The sequence below is a fragment of the Cyanistes caeruleus genome, chromosome 6, assembly GCF_971803275.1.
Source record: "Cyanistes caeruleus chromosome 6, bCyaCae1.hap1.1, whole genome shotgun sequence".
Classification (NCBI taxonomy): domain Eukaryota; kingdom Metazoa; phylum Chordata; class Aves; order Passeriformes; family Paridae; genus Cyanistes; species Cyanistes caeruleus.
Window position 1 is genome coordinate 23,582,707 of NC_141706.1, and position 23,820 is coordinate 23,606,526.

Sequence of the window (23,820 nt, forward strand, 5' to 3'; positions counted from 1 at the left end):
TACAGATAAAACTACCAACCAGAATCCACAAAGGAGTGTTAATTCACACCCTTCACAGCATAGTGTGAAGACTCGAAAAAATGCCTTTGCAATCGGCAGGGATTTCCAAGGTGGATGAAAAGAACCAAGTGTCCAAATGCTATTGATATGCTGTAAGAGCTGCATACTTTTCATTTTCATGCATTGACAAGGCTGGGTCTAAAACAGCACCATGCAAGAGAGCCACATTGTCTCCCATGCAAGGTAGCTAAAATACTAGGATAACTGAAGGGTGGAAATTTTCTTACTTTACACTAAACTATGTCTCTTGAACATGGATATATTTTACTTTTGACCAGACATACCTAACAGCAGACAATAGCAAATTTCAAATCTCCAAACATGCTTTGATTTACTATTCTAAATTGGCTGCTGGAGGTTTCTCAGTTTGAGTGATCCAGATTATGGATGAAAGCCAGTCAGTCTTTTCATACTTTAATCAGTATTTACAAATTTTCAGATCCAATTTAGAATCACAGAACCCCCTCAACCTTCTCCCAGTATGAATTCCAGAGGATACCTGTACACAGCAACTTATTCAAATATTTAACACAGGCCCACCATTTTGTAAAAAGATTATTCCTCTTCTTTCTCTGGAACTGGAAACACAAAACATAAATCTGCTTGCTAAAACAGTTCATCAAAATAGATAACAACCCAATTCGCACCAAAACAGTTAATGGCATTTGAAGAGTTTACTGTACTCTCAAACAGAAAGAAGCCGAGTTACGAAAAGACTTCCTTTTCCTCGTGTCAGAGCTCAGTAAAGACAGGTATCTGTGACAGCAACTGTCCCTCTCACCAGTGGCTGGAGGAGTCTTTCCTGCCCCCTAAGAATAATGGAATAATGCACTTTCCCCAAAACAGCTGAGGTCTCTGCAGCATTAGCCAGGAGCACGTGCTGGGCAGCGGATGAGCTGTCACTGCCCTGAACAGCAGTGAAGTCAAAATGCTGACAGGAGAAGCAGAAGTCCAGCCATCATTTTCTTGTATTACTTAATCTCTCATGGCAGCCTGCTTGCTTCCTTCTCTCTATTCCTTTGCCTATTCATTGCCTCCTCTCCCATATGGAGGAACTGCGTCATTAAAATAACAGGGCATAGGCTCCCTTACCATTCCTTCCTCTTTGCTTTCATATGTGTCCCATCCCTGGACCAGGAATGCTGTCCTGTTTCAGCCAAAAACTCACTCTGTCAACAGCATCTGACACAAGAGGATAAAGCCACTGATAAGAATGTTACTTGCTATCTACACTTGTATAATGTTGGAGAGAATAACTAAGGCCATAAATATATGACCCTTATTATTCCTAATGGGCCTTAGAATGAGCAGAAGGAAGCACATCCTAAGTAAAAAGCAACTTCATAGGCTGAGATATTATAAAATGACTCTTAATATATATCAGCTTGCAAACCTGTTTGGGTAGAAATAAACACCTACTCTACAAGCCCACATTTGCTAACATTTGTAGCCTGATTTGACACTATCTGCACATCTCCAGGCACTAACACCATAAAAATAAGTAATTACAGTAATAATACAGAGGTTTTTCGAACAGCAGGAAAGGAATAATCTGAGATAAATGTGCAAGAAAAGTGCTAGAAAGTTCTGCAGCAAAGAGTGAGCCACCTGCTGACTGCATAAAGGAGAAACCTCCTAAGAGGCTCCATGAGCAAGGTAAAAACCATCAGCAATAATAGAAAAGGAAGAAATGACTGAAGACGACAGAGGATTGGACGGAGGAACAGAGGGATACCACATTCACAGGTTTGAAATGGAGCTAATGCTGCCCTTAGCTGGTTTACAGAGGCAGACACACCTGAGCCTCACTTTCCTCTCACAAGAGAGTGCCTCAAGGTGCCCAGAAATATCTGTCAGGAACCAGACATGAGATGGATTTTATGGAGCCTTGAAGGGAGGTGGAGAGGCCAGGAGGAAATGAGGTGCTAATGCTGATCATAACAAGAACTGCTGGAGCCAGCCATAATGGGAGAGTGGGAGCGTGTCTGAAGTGAAAATGAAGGTGTTAGGGGATGCACCACACTACATCAATGTCAGACACCGCCTGGTGCCTCTGAGCAACTCAGAAATAGACACACAGCACAAGTGCCCAGGCACAGTTCTTTGTGGTTATGGCAGCTGTCTGCACCCTCTTATAATTATAAAGCAAAAGCTTCCATGTTAATGAAACACTTGAATGGAAAGGTTGTGGGAAATACAGCCAGAAGAGGAGGCACGCTTTGTAACAAAGGCATTCTTTTACTTACCAACTTTGTTTCCCATTTTCACTTAATATGAACACATTGGAGGGCACAAAGGTAATGAAAAGCCAGGAGTTGGGTTTAACACAGCACTTCCCAAGCCTCAAGTGACTCAGCCTTCCTCAGCAATACAGAACCAAGATGTACACTCTCTCCTCTCCCACCACTTGTTTTTAAGTGCCCCATCATCTGTATTTACACACAGGTCCACAGCCATTCCCCTTTGGACAGAGGAGTAAGGAGAGATTAAAGAGACCCAAAAACACTCTTAAAAAATTCTGATTAAGTAGAATGGCTTTATAAAAGCTTGGTCAGTGATTACTCTTCACTGGCTAACTTCTGTTTCTGTCTAGACTAGCCTATCATTTTTATTATCCTGAATTGATTAAAGGGGCAAAACCTCACTTATATCCTGTCTGCCAGGCAATAGAGGACCTGGCCTGGCAGATCTGCTCCAGAAAGAGTATCTCCGTGCTTTTGAAGAACTCTAAACAACAACTTTTAAGAGCTGTACTTCTGAGGGAACACTAGATCTCTGAATCCATGCAGTTTTGCTCTGCTCTCTCCAGTGAGTGCATGTGACCCCTTACAAGATAAACTACTGCCAGCAGCCAGTTCTTTTCTCAGACAGTGCAGTGTACTGGGACAGTACCCATAACTTCTTGCAAGGGACTATGTGTAGACTGTTTTGTCTCATTACCAGGATTATATACTTGGGAGGAGAGAACAGATAAACATACAGTGTTAGTCCTCTGCACTGTGAGGAATTCATTTTTCCAAGCATGCACACCTGGTGGATCTGTTACCTCACACACAGTCATAGGGCAAACTGGCTCTTAGGCACTTGCTGAGTTGCTCACCTACTCACCAATACACCCACCCACCTCACAATGGGACTAGACACCAAGGAAAAAGGATGCAACCTTAACAATGAGAAATATTAAGTGCAGCTGAAAAATTATTTGAAATCAAGAGTTTTGAAGCTGCCATGAAGCAACCGGCACACTAGCACCCTAAAAGTGAGTTTCCAACAGTCCTTTCTCATTAAACATAGGACACCACTGCACAGGGACTGGGACACCCAAAGCCCTTGAGATTTGGAAGAGAACTGAATTTCAGCAGCCTGGGCAGGAGCTGTGGCCACTGAGCCCTTGTGGAAGGCACCATCAGCATTGGATGGTGTTGGATTTCTCTGATGGGGGTGCCCACGTGACCCCTGCCAGATGCAATTTGAGATGTGCAGAGACTATAGATTTTGGTAAGTGTAAGCTATGAAGTAGGGCTACTTCATTAAGTAGAAAAAATTGCCTTTGTATCTGTATTTCTAGTTTATGTTTCATCATCACACCAACTCTTTATTCTGTCCACGAACTGCGCTTATTTTAATAAACTGATCTTCAAAATTTGCCCAGGGAGCTGATTAATGACACTTGCATGAGTGGTGGCATCTAGGAACCTAATGAAGTCTGGAAAATTATTACTTTGCTAATTTGAGAGTGAAGAAATAGTTAAATATGGGTTTTATTCAGAACATTTCCATGCATGAGGATGACTTTAATGCAATTGCCAGGCCCAGCCTTTGTAGTCACCACAGTTACACTTGTTTATAGTGTCTGAATGAATTTGACACAAGAGTGCTCTCAGGCACTGCCATAAGGTTTATGTATGCTTGGATGGTACAATCTGCGTTTCTATATTTTGAAATATTTAGGTTCATCAATAAAGCTAAAGGGCAGTGAATTAAAAATCAATACAAAGGCAGGCTTCTTAAGGCAATACAGAGGGAGTTCATGGAATACAAAATTGCTAGAATTTGCTAAAACGGGTGCAGGGAATGAATTTTAAAAAGGACCCATTGTTATCGTTATGCAACTTCACATAAAACAGGTAGGGAAAAAAAATCACACTTTAGAGTATGAACTGACAGATACAAAGGTCATGAAGTAACTCCTCTGCCTTTTCAACCTTAAGTAAATTACTGCACAGTTGATTAGATAAATTACTGCAACGAGCTGTGGGTCACCTTGATCCAGCTAAATGGCTGTTGCAGGCGATGTGCTAATACGCCACAGGAGGCAATGAGCTAATTCAATACGGCAAAGTCTGCATTAACAGACTATTGTTTCCTATTATTATCCTAACATAAGGAAGCTTGCAAAGCATCCCTCATCCTTCCCAAAACACAGAGAGGGAAGCAGTAGGTTTCTGTTTGTCTTGTGGGAGCAGTGACCTTGGACAACCTTCAGAAACAGTTACCACATAGAAGCATATCTGCGACATAATGGTGATGGAAAGAAATTCCTCAGACTTATGCTTTTAGAAGACAGAAAAAACTGAATGAGAAGGAAATCTGCCAACACAGGCAGCAACAACCACATTTCATTTCAAATTAAAGCCCACTTTCATCTCATCTGAAAACTGGTGTCAGCACAACACTCAAAGACAACTTGAAACAAAGAATACTGGACTGCAGTTAGTTAAGGGAAACCTCATCCCAATTACTTATGCCACTCTGAAAAGCTGTTAGGATTATTTTATCCACCATCCCCTGTGTCTGTCAGCCAGTGCCTTGTTTAAAGACAACTCACAGGGAACACAAAAGAACTAAAAAAGTACAAAGAAAATAAGTGAAAAAAAATTTAAAGACATCCCCAAATGCTTCCAATTATACATTCATTGGATTGACTACACTAAGATAATATAATACCTAAGATAAGCTTCTTAACAAAGCTAATATGAACTGGATAATACCAGACACCTAATCAGATGGCAGCTGTTTTCTCCACACTTCTCCCTAACCAATCTCATGGGCACTCATTACTTTAAAACCTTGACCAGTGCAGGTTACCACTCCCTGCACTCTGTCAGCAGGTTAGTTTAGATTTTTTATTCCTTAGTCTGACAGTTGTAAACCAAACCATTATGGAGTCTTAGTGACCTGTACATCTTGGAATGCAATGGCAAATTGATAGCACCTACAGAATCTCTATGGTAAAATTTCATAGAGTCTGATTGGTATATTTGTACAGCCATCAGCAGAGGGAAAACCTCTGGATTTATTCACCCTGTCAGAACAAAACTTCTAGAAATACAAATTTTAGGAATACTAGAGCTTGCTAATTAAATATGCAACTTCCTAAACCCAGTATTTCCCACTGAAAACCATTAATTATTATTACTACCACCATCAAAGGAAATTCCAGATAAAATACCTCAGAGTTCCTTACTCCAAAAGGTGTTTGCAGTTTTTAGTTGGATCTAACAAAAAATGTTTCCTTGAATTTGCATTAAGAAATTACTAAACTACATTTTTCTAAAAGCATGTTGATTTTTGTGAATTGAGGTATGGGCCCACATTTTCTAACATAAACTGAATGGCTCAGAAGATTACATTTCCTATAATGCAATGCAGATCTTCCTCTGAGGGATCTGTATGATATACTATAGAAACTGCATAATTTTGAATAATCCCTGGAGATGCAGTCCAGAAAAGCAGGCCAACCCAAAAGGGAGAATGGAAAACACATCATGCGTCTTAACTACAGTCCTCATCTGGTATGTAGCTGAAATACTAAACAGGCTCAAAATGAAAAACTGCAGAGCCAAACAATAATAGAAATTAAGTATTTTCAACCTGGAAAGTATTAAAGCATTTCATTTTAATTAAAGAAAAATCAAATGGAGAGTTTTGGAATTGCCACTATGTTAAAGTGTCCTATTTCACATTTTAGTACCAACCTGGAACAAACTCAAATATTGAAATGCAGGCATTCCCACTGTGATGGAAACTTCAAATTTTGCCTGGCTATAATCACAGCTAATTCCCTCCTCTAATTTCAAAGGTAAAACTAAGTGGTGTGTAAGGAGAGTAATTTGCCCTTCTCCTATAATTTTTTTTCATTACAGAAGTCTCATTTTTCTGAAATGTGAGTGCCTTCAGTAAAACTTGGGCAGCTGCTATTTAGATGCTCATTTAACTTCCAGATTTGCAGTGTTTAGTCCCATGTTCTATAAAGCTTTCAATCCTCATGAAATCACGCCTCACCTTGTAATTACTATCCTGGGTGGCTTTGGAGGTGATGTGGCATTTTAATCTCCCCTTGGTAGGTACAGAAAAGGGAGGTGAAAAGGATCAGAGATAACTGATGGCCTCATAGTTCATTCTACAAAATCCATCACAGGGGCACTCCAGGCCCATTCAGTTCCATATGGATAAGCTGCCTGTGTAACATATAGGCAAACTTTGCAAGCTGAACACATTTTGCCATTGTTTTGTGTATTTGGGAGAACACAAAGCAAGCTTAGGCTAATGAATCAGGTCTTGCATTTGCTACCCATCCCCTCTTTCCAAGAATTCCCTTGCTAATATCTATAACTGCCAGAGCAAAAAGCCAACAAGATAACCCCATCATGAGAACCACAACCACTAACCCAGCTTTCTTCCACCATCTATCAGGTGTGAGCTTCAGTCGTCCTTATTTCTGCATCCCACCCACCCCATGTCAGCATGCTGAGTCAGCCACTGTTGCACTCTCTTAAGTCAAACAGCCCTTTGCAATACTAACCTACGTGAGGAAGCTCAGCTTGATCCCAGCTGTTAATCAGGTTACACCCTGAAGTATTTATTGTGCTACGGTTTGCACTTCTGTACACATTTGCATCATCGGGGGACAGTGCCGTTAACAACCTGTCACACAGGTTAGGGAGGATTTTTCTTCTTACTGGAGAAGTTTCCTCTTTGGAATTTTAATGCCTTTGTGGCAGGTTCCTCACTGTGTGATTCTGCTGACAGCCTCTGTTCAGGAAGCACCTCAAGAAGAAGAACTGCTCCCCCATCTCCATTTCCTCATGCATCACAACCAATCTGTGCCACACTAACCAATGTTCCTTTTGAGAGAAAACATCTAACACGAAATGGTATCACAGGGGTCATGAGAAGACTGGGGAAGCAACAAACTAAAACTGGAGGTAGTCAGCAAGAGCCCACAGTGGTCTTATTCTCCCTGCTCTTTTGAAAAGCCAGGAAAAAGGAATGAAAAAGGCTGATAACACAGGACCTACTCACCTACAGGTTACCAGTTCTAACCAGATCCTGATCTAAAGCAGCAGCAAGTCTCTGTTATCCCCTGAGGGTTGTTTGGTAGGTTTTTAGTAACATGCTGTTTAAATAAGTCATACTACAAGGAGCACTTACTTACTGCCAAATAAATGCCCATCCAAAAGCAGCACTAATGCAAGGATAAAGCACATGGGGACCATCACATCATCATGGTCCAACTATACTAAAGCCATTCCACCAGCAGAACAAGGGAAAAATCAACCTCCCTCTGGAAGAGGCAGCACTACTGTAGGGAACTTTGAGGGCTGCAACAATTTCCCTTTCTTTGTTTTTCTTTTAAAGTCAGACTTACATCACCTCCTATGTCACTACTTTCTCACAGAAAGATTTCTATTTTACAATGCCCTTTCTCCTGCATAGCTTTATTCTGATGTATTTTTAGCCCCCACTCCTCCCCAGTATATGGTCTTTTCTGACAAACACTTGGAAAAATGCATCTCCTGAAAATATCTCTGCTGCTGTTGTGTAGCAGGCAGTAGAGGTAAACAACATGACAGCCACCAAGGGAGGCTTTCAGCAATGAGCACTTTTGATGCTGCAACAGCAACACTGATTGCTGACAGGTACCTGAGGCAACACCTGAATGAAACAGCCATCTCCCGTACCTGGAGATCATGGAAAGGTCACAGCTCAGGGATACAAATATACATATGCAACCACAGACAGAAACTCCTGCCAAGCATCATTCTTACCTGTTTCTCGAGTATGACATTTATTAAGCACAGCAAAGGTGGTTTGCGGTGCTCCCACTGCAACAGGGGGCTGGGCAGGGCCATCGTGCCCTCCTGTGCCCCATGCCCACCAAAATGCCTTGTGTGAAGGTGGAGCAGCTTTGTTCTGAAAGGTATCTACAGCATGTGATGGAGTTATTGCAAAAGCTTCTCTCCATGTTTTGCACACAGATTGAGAGTGGCCTGTTTAGAGCAGGTGCAGCAGCAGGACCAAAACTGAAGGTACTGGATTAGGGGCTCACTACTTCTCCTTACTGCCTTCAGCCAGGTCTGACCAAACCTGTCTGCTTCTCTAAAAGCTGTGTGACATTTGCAGGGTCCCCAGCCTCAGCCAGCACTTGCTGTAGCCCCTCAAGGAGCCTACAGCGTGCCTCAGGCTCCTGCTGGGCGACCCCCACAAGGGCTCTGCCTATCTCCACTGGGAACCTCTGAAGAACAACATCATTTTTACCTTGTCTTCATTTGAGGCAGACCCATTTCAAACGTCATTTTCTTCCCCAAATACTTAGTAAGAAGAAGTCTGTAATAATGAATTGCTAGTGATGCAGATTTTTTTTGCATTCATACTTCTAATCAGGTTTCCAAACAGAGTGTTAAACCCCTGCTGGCAACAGCATGCCCCTCAAAATCCTTTCACAGCCTTTTCTTTCTAACCTTTCCTCCCCTTTCTAACCATCAAGATTACACACAATATTTATGACCATAATTACCCTGTCTCTTAAGAGAGTAGCCGTCTGTGAAAACCACAGTACACTGACCAATTCTATATTTCACATTAATAAGTCTCATAAATAAACCTGACTTAATTTACAATAGCTGCTTTCTCAGAAATACAAATCTTGCATTCCAGTTTATGATTCCTTGCTGGCTGTTTTAGACATTGAAGTGTTTTTTCATACTAGTGCACATATTTTATAGCTACTGCTGCTTTATAATGTAAAAAGAAAAAACGGTAGAGAATAGGCTTGATCTCCCCCAATTCAGTAGTAATGAGAATAGAAAGAAATGAAGTAACAGCAGTGAATATAAAATTTCCTGGAAAGCTAGTCTTGCTTCCATTATGCTTTGAAAGACACATTAAAAAAGTCTTAGAGGCTTCACTATTACTCATGCTACAATGTGCTACACAGGGGTAATTTCTAATATTGTCTATCTTGTAAAAAAACTATCTGTGGTAACATTAATATTATTTTGTGGTTAAAAAGAATTGGCCTGGGGATTCAGAAAATTAAAACTAGGGCTCAATATTTGATTGTTATGTATTTCCTGTGCTTTGTTGGATATAGGATTTTATCTAATTATTTATCTTCTACCTAATTCCTCTTTCATCCTTACCGAGCAGCCATATAGCTGCATACATATGAATGCTAGCCAAACTTGCTCTTTGCCTACCTTCACCAAAGACCTCACCTACAAAATGAAAATGCAGGGAAATGTGTTCAGGTCTCTGCCAGCTGCATGGTTCACTCAGGTCAAAATGCACAGGCGCAACCCCTTGGCCTTCCTGATGCCTCTCACAGGACGCAGCCTCTGTCTGGTGACCTGCTTGGCACAACAGTGTTTCCACAGCAGCTCACAGATCAACACTACTTTCATACAGGGACTGGGATTAATGTTCAGTAATTTGGATCATCTCGAAAAGAAGGATTTTCCAACATTAGGTACAGTCGAGGAGACACTGGTAAAAAACACTGCTTGCAATACATCCATATGTTGAGCTGTATGGTGGGTGTGATTTCAACACACATTTATTTGCAGATCTTGTGGCTTCTCACTGAAATGGGACTTTGCAGAAGAAGAACAATGGGTACATAGTGTAGAATTACCATGTGTGATCCAAACAGTAAATTTGTTCTACACCCACACAATAATCTATTGATTACTATTAAAACCAGATTTATTTGCATTCTATACAGTGTATTACCTGCCAAGAATCTCTAAGAGAACATTCTGGAGGTGTGCTATTACATTTCAGTATTTCATATTTCCTCCTATTTGAAATAACTCTGCAGTGCAGCATTTTATCTCATTTAAACTAGTTAGCTTATGCCTGTGAGATTTTTTTAATTCTTTCAGAACATTATATAGCTGTCTGCTATTCAGTCAAAGCTCTGGTGCACTAACATGCAAATCTTTCTTACTCTAATTGCACCTAAACTTGAAAAGGCAGGGGTCTGCATGATGTTTTATTCACATTCCCATTGTGTTACTGCACCCAAACAACAACAATTGCAAGTGAGCCTAGAAATACAGATTCAGATTCTCTCTTAGGTATGGATGACCTGACTAGCAGAAAACAATGTAACAGCAACAGAGTCATATGTAAAAAAGTCACTCCAGCGAAAAGATGATGTATGGTTGGCATAGCACCATCTGTGTAAAACAACAAATTCCACTGTTCCTAATATTTTGTAAGACTTGCATCTTAGCAGCATTATTAACTGCAATTAGATTGTCAAAAACTCAGATTATTATCCACAATCTGTTTAGTGCTTCTCTTACAGTTCTAGCTCCTGGAACCACAGGTAACCACAGGTAACAGCAGAGTCTCTGCTAACAATAAAAATTTCTCACAGCTGATGGTTTCAAAGAACAGCTAAAAAGGACTTTAGACCTAACAAAATAAGAACAAAAGCATTCAGATGTCTGTTTAAAGTCTCATTGTTTTCTAGCTAGAGACCTGAATGTTTGACTCCTCAAGAAAGTTGAGCCTTTGCTCATCACCCTAAAGAAACTGCAGTGCAAGCTTGTGATCAGCCTTGGCAAAATGTAAATTCCATCAAGCTGAAAAGTATGGAAGGACTTGAAGTTTCACATAGCTGTATCTTCATGTTTCAACATGCATTGTAAGTTTTGAGCTGCAGATGGGAATTTAAGAGAAATGTTATTAAAGTTCACATCACTAAAATATTACTGTTTTTCCTCCAGATGAGAATAGATTTTCTTTCAGAATACATTCTATTTCCAGAACTCTAAATAAATTACAATGTGCTGATCTAGTGAGTCACAAAAATCATAACCGACCCATTAGTTTTTATTATCTTAGACTAAGAGAAATGCAGAAAGCAAAGCATTATAGCAATTTTTTTATTGTAGTTTTTTTCCAACAATATCTTAATGACTGCTAGTAATGCAGTCATTCTAAAAAAACCTAAGTGAGTTTAAACAAAATAACTAATAAAAAGGATTTAATATAAGAACTTCTATTTTAACCATTGTCATGGAGTTACTTTACCTTTAAGGGAGTTGGAGTTGCTGGCAAGTGCTTGGAGTCTTTTCTCCTGACCAATTATCGGTCATTGCTGGGAATTGACAGCAGTTTAGACCATTGAAAAGTGGGATCAACTTGTGAACCCTACCTTAAAGTGTAAAAGCAGAGCTCTCTGGGTTCTCTTTGTTTCCTGGCTGTGGAGGGTCCGGAGCTCCAGGCCTCCCGTCCCTGCCCAGGCCATGCGGCCGGGCGGGGATGGGGCCGGGCCTGCCCCGTCTCCCGGCCGGGAGATGGGGGGGCCTGGGGAAGGTTTTTCTCGGGCCCGGGCCGAGCCGATCTCTGGCTCGGCTGCAGGTTTTGCTGTAACTAATTCACTAGAAACTGCCCAGTGAAGAAAGAGGGAGGCCCTGGACTTGCAGCGGGTTGGAGCAGAGACTACACGCTCCAGAGCAGCCATGAGGAACCTTCCATCGCAGACGGCTCCAGCTCCTGTACAGCAGAGATCTCCGAACCATCTACAAAAGCCTGGGCAAGATTTTAACTCTTTCATTACCCAGATGAGACTTGCGGATTAATCTTTTTATCCAGAGAGAGAGAGATATCAACATGAAAAGAGACTTTATAAACTACCAGTGACAGGAAAGAAAAGAAGCTTCAGGAAAGGTAGAGAATTAAGAAGATGCTTTAATTAAGCTGAAATATCTCCCTGTTAAAACTATGGAGATGGACAATGAAGTCCTGAAAAGAACTCCTTTAATTCATGATATAGGATCTAGAGAGGAATAGTGTTCAAAGTGTAAATTTGAGTAAAAAGTAGAGTAATTATAGTATAGTGAAGTGCTGGGAGATTTGAAGCCCTGAGAGGCAATGAGAAAACTGTTGGGAGATTTGAAGCTCTGAGAGGCCATGAGAAAACTGTTTTCTGGTGAAGCTCACAGAAACAGATGAAGAAGACTTTTTTTTGCCTATGAATAACTTATCCTTAAAAATGCTATCTCTAGACTCATGGCCCATACATACTTCAGACTGATGTGAAAATGGGAAGAGTGAACTCTAATAATAGCAGCTCTGAGCAGCTAACATTAGGGCAATAGAAAACTATAACAAAAACAGTTTTCTTGTGAGAAACTCCATAAATTAACAGGAAGAAACTTCTGTTTCTCTATAAAGACTGGTGAAAAGACTAGCAAGAATTGGGACTGTTTTAACCATCAGAGTTCCAGAGTTTTTGTTTCTGTTGTCATGTGAACAAGGGAATAGTGGGTAGATAGGGGATGGAAAGGTTTTTCTGGAAGTTTATTCTGGTGTTCTTATTATTGTGGTTTGTCAATAAACTTTCTTTTTTTTTCCCTTTTAAGTTGTATGCCTGTTTTGCTCTTGTTCTAATCCATATCTCACAGCAAGAAGTAAGTAATTTTCTTAGTTATTGGTTTAAAACCACGACAACCATGAAACTTCCACATAAAATTTAAAGAAACAAAGATGGGAGCATAGCAATGTGCAACGCTTCATCTTCTCACTTGCTTCCTTCCCTTCAGACGATCTGCACTTTGCACAGAGATGCATGCTGAAGTAGCAATTGGAACTGTTAAGAACATCATTATGTGCTTTGTCAGAGGCAATAAACACTTGGATATCATTTGAAGACATGAAATTAACTGGAAGATGCAAAAGTCAGGCCCTGAATATAGTCCTGTTCTGTAAAGACAATACCCTATTTAAAAACATCTCTGCTTGTTAAATTTGATGGAGATGAACAGTCCCACTGACCTCCCTGGCAGTTCTCAAAGGTAAACTTCACTGCCAGGGCTTTGCTAAATGCAAGACTGAGCTCAAATGGAGGCCCTGTACCCCAAAGCCCAGATTCTGGTCTCACATCAAGCTGTGTAACACAAGCCATCTCTCTGAAGCTGGTGGGTACAAATCTCTTAATTAGTGAATTAAACAGTAATACTCCCAACTCAGTTTAGATAGATCAAATGCCACTCTACCAACATTAAAATTAGTAAGGGAAAATAGAAGGAGACTTGAAAAATACAAGATGTTGGTGAATTAAGTAGCAGACAGACTGGGAATGAGTTTTGGGGTTTCTCCCTATTTTCTCAAAGCAAAAATATGAAAGATAAATCAGTCATGAGTACAAGGTAAAAATTAAAAGAGAAAGGTTAGCCCACACTTAAAATTCTTTACTATTTTCTTCTGGTAAGTTGGAAGGTAAGCATTTCTAAATAAATTACCCTTTTAAGTCTTGATTCATGCTTCAGTGCTTTTTTTCAGCATGTACTTAAGTTCTGTTGATAGGAAAACTTATTTATTCACCTGCTAAAGTACTCTTCTAAATTAAGACCTAAATCAGCATCTATAAAGGCTTTGTTCAAATCAATGGGAATTTTTTTATAGACTTTACTAAGAGCTCTACCAGCCACTAAGTCAAAGGAGAGCAAACCAAGTAGTGGAAAAATCCAGGATGCTCCTCCTGGAAGAATAAGCTCCAAAACCTCTGTGCTTAGTAATAACTTTCTTTCATCCTCTAATATTAAATGACAGCACTAATAATATGCAATATCAAGTTATTAAGCATCTAGTCCCGAGCCATCCAATTAGTCTGCTGCGATGTAATTAAAACAAAACCAACATTAACTCAAAAGTGAAATTCACTTCAGTTGAGATGAGCACAGTAAAGAATAAAAGTTCATTAGAACTAGATGAAATTCATATCCAGATTGGAGTAAACTCTGGGTAATTAGCTTGAAACATCTTAGCATTATCCAAGGAGGATATGGATAATTGGGTTCAACATCCCTGAAGATCTGCTATGTTTCTTGAGACAATAAACCATTTGAGCTTTGAAGCCGCTTCCCGTTTTCTCCATCAGCCTCGTCTGACAAGGGCTATTGATCTGATAATTTACTTGTCAAAACTTGTTAGTGAAGGCAGAACAAAAGCAACAAGGCATGTAGGTAATCCGAGAGATGAATTTGTCCTAATGACATTCAGGGATCCCAGCCACTGTAGTGGAGATCAAACAAATCTCTGAAACAGTTGAGTCTAAGCCAGGGATCACATAGTAAAAGAAAACAAGCAGGCCAAGAATTATTGTATTTTTCTATGCAAGGTGGCTACAGAAAGATAAAACCAATGTGTATAAACACAAAGAAAAGCATCTGGTCACTTCACTTCAGACCCATGTCCTCTGCTAAAATTATTTATTAATGTTAAAGTTCAGTGTCAACTATGGGCTTCCTTGAATTTATTTTCTCCTGTCTCCAACCATTACCCTGTGTGGAACAGGTTACAGCTGAAGATGGAACTGGCCAGGGGGATTTGTCATCCTGCTACTGTGTCAAGAAATACCATGTCACAAAACTGACACAACATTACCCCCACTTGTCTTAACTTCTCTTAATCAAGAGGACAGTTGGTAATTGATTCTGGAAGACTGGACATTTTCTCCTTAAAGGTTTAATAATATACAGCACCTTCCACTCATCCTTCACATTATCAGTCATGTAGCTGACCAAAGTGGTAACAAGACAGCCCTGACAATTTCCCAATACACCTGAAATGATCTTTGGGCAACCTCCCCACCTCCCACAGTCGCTTCTGATTTATAACTGACTTTGGTTGAGTCTGCTCACTAGATTTCTAGTACGCTGTAGATACAAAAGGAATAAAATCCAGCTCAATTAAATACTTTTTATCTTACACATAGCGAAATCAGGAATGAAACTCCTAAAAACTGTAAGGCTGGCTTAAAATTCAGGATGCATTTATTTTGTTGAATGTTGGGAGTCTGAATATTCCAGAACATTGGAGAGATTCTAGAAAGGGTGATATTTGAGTAACACTTTTTCCTCTGGAAAAGAAAGTTTAAAATGTGTTCACAGAAAAAAATAAAAACTAATATTCTGAAATATTAACATGTAAAAGTTGGGATTTTATAAAAAATAGAAAATACTGCAAGTACAAGAAAATTCCATGAGGACAACACTGTCATTTTGCTACATTAATCTCCTAAAATGGATAAGAAAAGAATGTCTCTGTATTCAACACCTCAAATTCTGACGCCAAAAGCAACACAGTCCAAGAAATACAGTCATGTACCTTTTACACAGCTATTTTCCAGAACAGAAATACAATTTCAAAATCCTGTATGAGTTGGAGAACACATTTGGTTTTATAAGCTATGCCATCTCTTCCAGTGCTACTCTTGGCAGTAGACAAGGGAAGGGACTCCAGCACTGGAAATGACCTGGAGAGATTTTTACCAGGGTTGCAGGGTAGTTTTTAGCATGCAGAATTCAATCCTAATCCACGTCACAATTCCCTCAAGCAGACTCTCTTCCACCAGCTCTCTCTGGCAGCTGAAAATCTGACATTCACAGAGGAGAGGTAGCAGGGGAAACAAAAAATAGCAAACCAAATATGAAAGGCCTTTCACATCCTACTGATGAGCAGATATTACCAGCTATAGCAATAAAAATGTTTTCTTTCCTGCATGCACATGGGAGAAGGAAGGAAAATTTAATTCTAAATGCAAATCTCAGGGAAAAAAAGAAATCTTGCAAAAGAGTAAGGGCAGTAGGGAAATCCTAGAAAAAAAATAAAGAGAAAGCATATATAGAGATCAGAGATAATAGCTCAAGGATTTTTGCTTGTTTGTTTTTGTTATTTGGCTTTAATTAACGATTCTTAATTTCTTCTACTCATATGATTCCTTTCTCCCTTCGCCTCAGCCAGCAAGAAACCTGGCACCTAAGTGCTGGTTTTCGGTATTGGTAAGAGTCATCCTCAGTTTTTCTATTTCTCATCTCTGGCTGTGGGTTTCAAGTCTCCATCTTACCAGGAACATTTTATGCTGTACAGGATCACACATAAAATCAACAGTGGATCCTTCTCTATAATAATGCAGGCTTAACACTTTTTAGACAAAATGGTGAATGCTAATGAAGTAATGTACGTGAGACCTAAACCCCAGTTAATTCCACAAGCTAAAGATACCATTAATCAGGCTTAACAAGCAATTTAATTAAACAGGTTTGCAAGCAGATCTTTTTAAGTTGTGTGAAAAGAAAGGCCATTTAATGTAAAGTGGAGATATAAGCGAAAGCCACAGACTTCAGGATTTGTCCAAGAGTCTGCAAAGGAAGGAGAAAGCAAGTTGCTGAAATGACTGAACAAGGACAATAAGGAAATGGGAGTGACTGAGGGAATTAGATCAGGCACCCCCTGTTCCTGTGGGCCACTGAGAAACTGCAAATGCAAGACACCTAGAGGCCTCCCACCATGTTGCCTCAGGCACTTCACAGCTTACTTACAGAAGCATGAGCTTTCTGGTGAAATTCCTCACGCTGAGATATACAGGAGATCAGATTAGATGCTCCACTGTTTATTTTTTATGTCAATAGATATAAAGACAACAACTACTTCAAACAAACTCCAAGCAGTGTGAAACCCATGAAAAGGCTAATACATCAAATTCAAATGATTTGCCCACAATCAGGGGGAAGGTTCTCATACTGTGGAGAACACTTTGTTTTTGCTGATTCTGTCTCAACAGATATAAGCTGCAAGAGCTTTCTCCCCTAGGTGATTCTGTAGAATGGATGGGAAAAAATATATTGACTGTAAAAACCATCCAAGACCTTTTCTTAACTCCTTCATCCAGATAAATGGTGATGGAACAAAAAGACCATTTCACAGCAATGAATTAATGAAGATATTGTGAATATTGTGACATTTCCTACTGCCTCATAGCCAGCTTGTTACTACTGGTTTATAGCAGGGAATGATAAGAGCAAGAAAGTCATTCTGCTTTCATTAGATTTTCAAATGCCTCTGACCAAACTTTTTCTCTGCATCATTTTTTTTGCAGACATGTATTTACAGAATAAAGACAAATTAATTTGTTGGAGAGTAATCAACCACAGGAAAAGGCTCACACAGAGCCTGAGCTCTATCTTTGAAGATATTTAAAACTTGACTGGACAAGGATAGGAATAACCTCATCTACTAAGACCTGCTTTCAGCTCACCTGTACAATCCCCAGAGATCCTTCTGAATCCAGTTGCAATTCTGTAACTGATTATCTTTCACTGTTGTTCTGCAGTTCAAGGCAGCTGAGAACACGTCTTCCTCAAGCAATCAGCTCCAGAGTGGCAATGCAAATATTTCGGCAGGGGAATGTCATTTGTGCTGATGGAGGCCCTGAGGTTGCCTCCATTCTTTAGGCTGGATTCTGCTGGAGTCATTCAGTACCTCACACAGAATTCAGTTGGACACAGACCTGGCTCCCTGAATAGGAGAAACTATGAAATATGCTGAAATGAAAATGACAAATGCTGAATGAAATGACAAAACAATTTTTGAAAAGTTGGGTGGACAAATAAAAAATAGCAATACAGAAATCTCACAGGCATAAGGCAGAATGAGGTCCAACGTGAAATGAAATTATTTATACACAATGCCTAAATTATAGCTCTAAACTTCAGACTTCCTACACATACTTTTTGTCTGTCAGAGCAAAAATTGGTAGTATTCTGAACCTTCTGTATGTCCAAGAAACTTAATGATTAATATCATAAACTGAAAGATTAAATGCAGAAACCATGAAGAATAGCTGGTTAATTCTCTTAGCCCCTTTCACACTCATTCTGAACCACACTACATAAAGAATGTAGAGGAAGAGTTTATGTGAAGCGAAGCTGTAACACATCATCTGGTCTCAGTAGAAAATATTTATACTTTTAGTAGACTGACACCTCCTAGACATTTTTCAGTGCATGAAAATTCATGAGAACTCAGGATAAATGCCAAGTGCTAATGTGATGATTTTAATGCAGCAGCAAGCACCTCTTTGGAGTTTGTGGAGACCAAGAAGTGTTCTCAGACTGGGACAGCACTAAAGTGCACGTAATGAGCTGGGAGTTATTTTAAGTTACTGAATCTATAGAAGGTAGGTCACAGTGTTCCAGACTGGAAAATGATCTGCAATTACTTTTGCCTCTTCATGGAAAGGCAAGACCTAGTGCCCTCAAGTCAAAAGTCAGAAACAAAGACTCAATTTAGAATGAATCCGTATGTGCAAATGGCAAGGTATGCATCTTACATTTGTTTACTCTTCTCTGAGGTTTAGCTGCTGCATTCATTTTGAAATTTGCCATTGAACTCACTTTGCACAAACTATTTAATTCACCCTAAGTGATTTCCCAGGTTCTGCAGAATTGTTAAATACACTTTACCTCTCATACCGCTTCATTTTACCATGATAACACCACTAAGACTTTTGCAAAGGAAAAGGAGATTTTTTCCCCAGTAACTCATGCTTTCTAAAACTCATTCATTTATGCCTAAAGAATTCCTTTCCCTCTTCTTTAATTTTATCCTTCATGTTACAATACTTGTTTTCCTTCAACATATTCTACCAGATTCTTAAACCATGCTGCTCACAACTACCACAATATTTTTTCTGACCCTCCAGTTTGTCTCCCATAATTTTACATGAGATATATGAAAGCCCAGTGGTACCAAAGAGTTCCGCACCAAATCTGATAGATCTTACTTGAAAGGCAGATAAAGGAGAAGTCATGACTGCTTGATTATGAGATGATTTGCTATTATTTATTCAACAAATCAATTATTATAAAGAACAAATTAATATATTTCTTATTATAAATAACAAAAAAATCATTACTCAACAAAACCTGCCTGCACTGCTGCTTGTGCTTTCTATTGTCATAACATACTGTAGACACGCACCATCTGATTTGTCTTGTTTACCACTTCTGAAATTACTTATTTCCTTCAAATATCAGTGCAAATTATTTTATCAGACATATTCACTTTGATTCTGCCATGATTAATTTCATTCTCATTTTTACTCCTATTCACTCTTCCAAGTTCCTTTAAAATATTTCTTTATCTTCCTTACTATTGAATGGACCTCAGAATTTCTGTCTTCCTAATGACTTCTTCCAGATACTTAATGGAACAAATAATACTCTTCCAGATATCAAATAATATAAATTATTTTTTAAGAAATTATAAAAACTTGGTAATGGTAAACAGCAGACCTAAGTCATATCAAGTTTCTGCTTATTAGCACTTACCTGCATTTCTCTCAATAATTTTTAATCCACCTAATAACAATGCAGCAAATTCCTCCACCTGATGGACTCCAGCAACTGCTCCACAATAATAAAGATTCTGCTCCCCACTATGCCATCCAACATGCAATACAGAGCTAAAAAGACCTAAAAGGATGCTGTGATTTGTACCATCATGACCTCACTGAAATCAACCACGCTGTGGAAGTTTAACCAAGCAGAGAATAAGGTCCTATTTATTTTTGTTAAAGATACACTTTATCTTTGAGTGCATTAGTAGTCTAACCAACTGAGAACCAGCCAGGCTAACCAGAAAATCTGATTTTTGCTTCAGTTGAAATCGTTGGTCACAAGCACCATTAAATACTTGAGCACAGCCACTAAAGCAAGGCAAGGCACTCTCTAAACTCCATCACTGAACCAGAAAGTCTCTTGGAAGTTTCAAGAAGCACTGAAGTCCAGAAAACTTTAGAGACTGAATAACAGAAACCACAGTTTATTATAGCCAGCGGAAAACGCTATGTATCAGCTAATAACTTTGTGCTTTTTAAAGCCCAGAAGAAACTCAGCCCTCTGGTACAGACATGAAATTCTCAGGGGAGGGGGAAGGGGAGAGAAAAAAAATTTAAAAATATAAACCCCAAATTTAATTAAAAGCAAAATGACAGCTGATGGCAAGAAGTGGAAGCAGGGCACACTCTCAGATCAGTCAAGGAACTCTAGATCAGTACAGTCTATTTTTTAATGAGTGCTTTTAATGAAGTCTCATCCAAAGGCAGCAACAAGCATGGCTCGTGTCAAATAAATGGGGGAAATGCCAAGAGATAAACATAAACCTTCACTCTTTTACCAGCCAAATCCATGACCCACCTTGAGCAGTTGAGTGCTCTGGGACACCAAGCTGAGCGCGACTCCAGTGACACTGCTCTCCCACTTCACCACAGCTCCGCGGATTAGGGGGCTGTCCGTGAACTGGGGGCTGCACAGACTGCAGAGGTGCTGGCTGGCACTCTGCAGGTCTCTAGGCCAGTGTTGTTTTCCAAGAATGGAGATATGTGATCTCCAGAGCTCAGGACCAAGCTGCAGTTTGGTACTATTACAGTGCTATTAGAGAGCTGCAATACCAAACCAGTGAAAAAATTTATCTTAAGTAGCTGAAGCTTCCAAGCTCCCACTTCTGGTCACCGCACCCTTGACCCACCACCTGCAATTAATGGGAAGGGTTTGGCTCTGTCATTTTTTTTATTCCCTTTAAGTAGTTGTGGGTTTGTGACAGATTAGCATTTAAGAAAACAAAGAGAAACACCCAAAGAAGTTAAAATTGCTGGAGGCTGCTGGGAGTTTTTCTCCCAGCCAACTACTGGCCATTTCTAAGAATTGACAGCAGTTTTGACCATTGAAAAGTGAGATCAACCTGTGAACACCACCTTAAGACCTAAGCCTGGGAATTTCTTTGTCTCTTTGTTTCCTGCTGTGAAAGGTACCAGAGCTCCAGCTGGCCTCCCGTTCCTCTGCCCAGGCCATGCGGCCCAGGCAGGGGCTGGGCTGGGCCTGCTGCGGCTCCTGGCTGGGAGATGGGGCCTGCGGCGCTTGCCCCGGGCTCTGGCCGGGCCAGGCCGCTCCCTGGCTCGGCTGCAGTTTTTGCTGTGACTGAATTCACCAGAGACTGCCGAGTAAAGAAAGGAAAAAGCCCTTGACCTGCGGCGAGCTGAGACAGTGACCACACTCTGCAGAAGAATCATGAAGCCATGAAGAATCTTCCATCACAGACAGCTCCAGGTGCTGCTCCGGCAGAGATCACAGAACCATCTACAAAGCCTGGGAAAGATTTTAACCCTTTCATTACCCAAATGAGACTTGCAGATTAATCTTTTTTTTCCAGAGAGAGAAAGAGAGAGTAATCAACATGTAAAGAGACTTTATAAACTATCAGAGATGGTAAAGAGAGGAATTAAGCTTCAGAAGAGGTAGAGAATAAGGAGATGCTTTAATAAGCGGAAATATTTTTCTGTTAAAGCTATAGAGATGGACAATAGTGTTCTGAAAAAACTCCTTTAATTCATGACAGAGTATATAAGGAGGAGTAGAGTAGTTCAAAGTGTGGATTTTGACCAAAAAGTAAAGTAGTTGTGATACAGTGAGGTGCTGAAACAGAGAGAGAGAGAGAAGTAACAGTTGAAGATTTGTAGCTTTGTAGAGGCAAAGAGAAAACTTCTGTTTCCAGAGAGGCTCACAGAGACAAATGAAGAGAACTTTTGCCTTTGAATAACTCATCCTTAAAATAACATCCCTAGACTCATGACCCATAACACACCTCAGAGTGATGTGAAATGGGAGGAGTGAACAGATTTTCAGGCAGCTGGCATCAGAGAAATAGAAAGCTATGAAGAAAATTAGTTTTCTTGTGAAAAACTCTATAAATTAGCAGAAGAAGACTTCTGTTTCTCTACAAAGACTGATGAGAAGACTCTAGCAAGAACTGGGACTGTTTTAAACACCAAGGTTTTTTTGTCTCTATGTTGTCATGTGAACAAGGGAATGGTTGGGTAGTGGGGGAGACAAAGGTTTTCTGGAAGTTTTATTCTGGTTTCCTTATTCTTATAGTTTTTGTTAATAAACTTTCTTTATTCCTTTTAAGTTTTAAGCCTGTTTTGCTCTTGTTCTAAGCCACATCTCACAGCAAGAAATAAGTAAGTTTTCTAGTAATTTTTTAGTTACTGCTTTAAAACCACGACAGGGTTGTTATTTGATTAGTCCTCTTCTTGACCTCAGCAGAGTACACGAACCCATTCCTCTCAAACTCTGCCCACAATTCATATGCTCAGCTCCTACCTACCCAAGTATGTCTCTGTGGGTCCTTCCTTTTTAAGAGAGACCCAAAATTGGACCCAGCATGCCAGGCAAAGCCTCACCAGTCTCAAGTGAAGACGGACATTTTCCCCTGAATCTGGTAGCCACAGTCCTTCAAATGCAGCCCAGCATTTGGTTCACCTATTCACATTTAGGTCACATGTTGGCCAACATTCAGCTTGACATCCTTCACAGCTTGGAAGGCCCTCACAGCAGCACAGCAACTCAGACATTTGGTTCCCAGCCTGTACCAGAGCTAGCCTCCCAAGAAAGCGGAATTTTGCATTTCTTGTTAAGGGCTCTCTCTTGGAATATCTTCTGGTTTCTCAAGATGCCTCTGGGCTGAAGTTCTTCCCTCCGGCATACCATCAGACACAAGCACAAATTCTCATCTCTCAGGCATTGCAACTAGAAGTGGTCACAGCTATAATTTCTCCTTTTCCTTTTAAAAAATAGTTCCACACTCCAAAGAAAATAATAGAGTATTATAAAAGCCATTCCCAAAAATGAGGCAGGTGTTAAGTGCCTCAAGCATCCTTCTTAGGAGCAAATGTTTGAGGGAAAAGTTATTTTCACAAGGGAAAGCAACATTGCTGCTGTATAAAAGGTAGAAAAATATTCCCATAAATCTAGCCGAAGATCCAGCATCCAATTCAAATGACAGGTGCTATAAAGCAGGAAAAGCCAAATACAGCAGGTAGTATCTGATATGTGGTTTGGGGTGCCTCTGAAGCATAAAGAACCCTCCCAATGATATTTCTGTTGATAAACTTAATTTTCCTTTCAAAAACACCAGAGCTGCCTATTAGATTCTGTACCACTGTAGCTCTCCACAAGGATAGGGCATCTTGCACTTTGCAAAAGCAAGTAGCACCTCCTTCTGAAACCACTCAGACCATGTTCTGTGCAAATAATTTTAACATTACCTCATGTTTTAGCAACTAAAATAACATCACTGTATAACTTTTTGCATTTTAGGATACCAAGTCCTGAGGCAATCAACAAAATGAAAATGGGATGATTCCACTTTGTTTCACAGAGGCAGACATATTTTACCATGATGGTCTGAGCTTGCCTGGCATCCTAAGCTGGGCAATTTAAGCCCAACAGGTGAGCACAGGTTAACCATTTAAAAGCACTCACTGACAATAAAAACACTGGACCACAGTAGCATTATTCAGTTAAACTAGCATGATTTCAAGACTCTGAAGGAATAGGGATAGTGAAAGTACAGTTCTTATTCAACAATCCTCTTTAACATTTTTATTTTAAATTGTATCTATGGATGGAGGCTTTTTAGCTCTTTATTCCCAATCAATAGCTAAATTGGACTTGGAATGGAGATTCTTATGACTAATGCAACCTGACCTGTGACTACGTGTAACAAGACTGCATTACCAAACATTATTCATCATCAGGTTAGAGCTAATACAAGGTAGACTTCATTGCACAATTACTTTAACAAAAGAAACCCTGTAGAACACAAGAAAACATCTTTCAGATC

At 39.9% G+C, this 23,820-nt stretch overlaps 1 protein-coding gene and 1 long non-coding RNA gene across 17 annotated transcripts in view; both read right to left on the reverse strand.

Annotated features, from left to right (window-relative positions):
- LOC147652520 (uncharacterized) overlaps nt 1-1,242 on the reverse strand; it is a 54,626-nt gene extending 53,384 nt beyond the window's left edge. The window contains exon 1 of the long non-coding RNA XR_015288716.1: nt 1,153-1,242. This is a non-coding gene — a long non-coding RNA (uncharacterized LOC147652520). The remainder of the gene's footprint in view (nt 1-1,152) is intronic.
- TSPAN4 (tetraspanin 4) overlaps nt 1-23,820 on the reverse strand; it is a 415,828-nt gene that overhangs the window by 125,199 nt on the left and 266,809 nt on the right. Inside the window, exon 1 of one of the 16 annotated variants that reach the window (XM_086895712.1) lies at nt 17,396-18,028. The exons of the other annotated variants lie outside the window; for them this stretch is intronic. The gene's annotated coding sequence lies outside the window, so the exon portion shown is untranslated. Of the gene's footprint in view, nt 1-17,395; nt 18,029-23,820 lie in introns of those variants that run through there. 16 annotated transcript variants of the gene reach the window in all.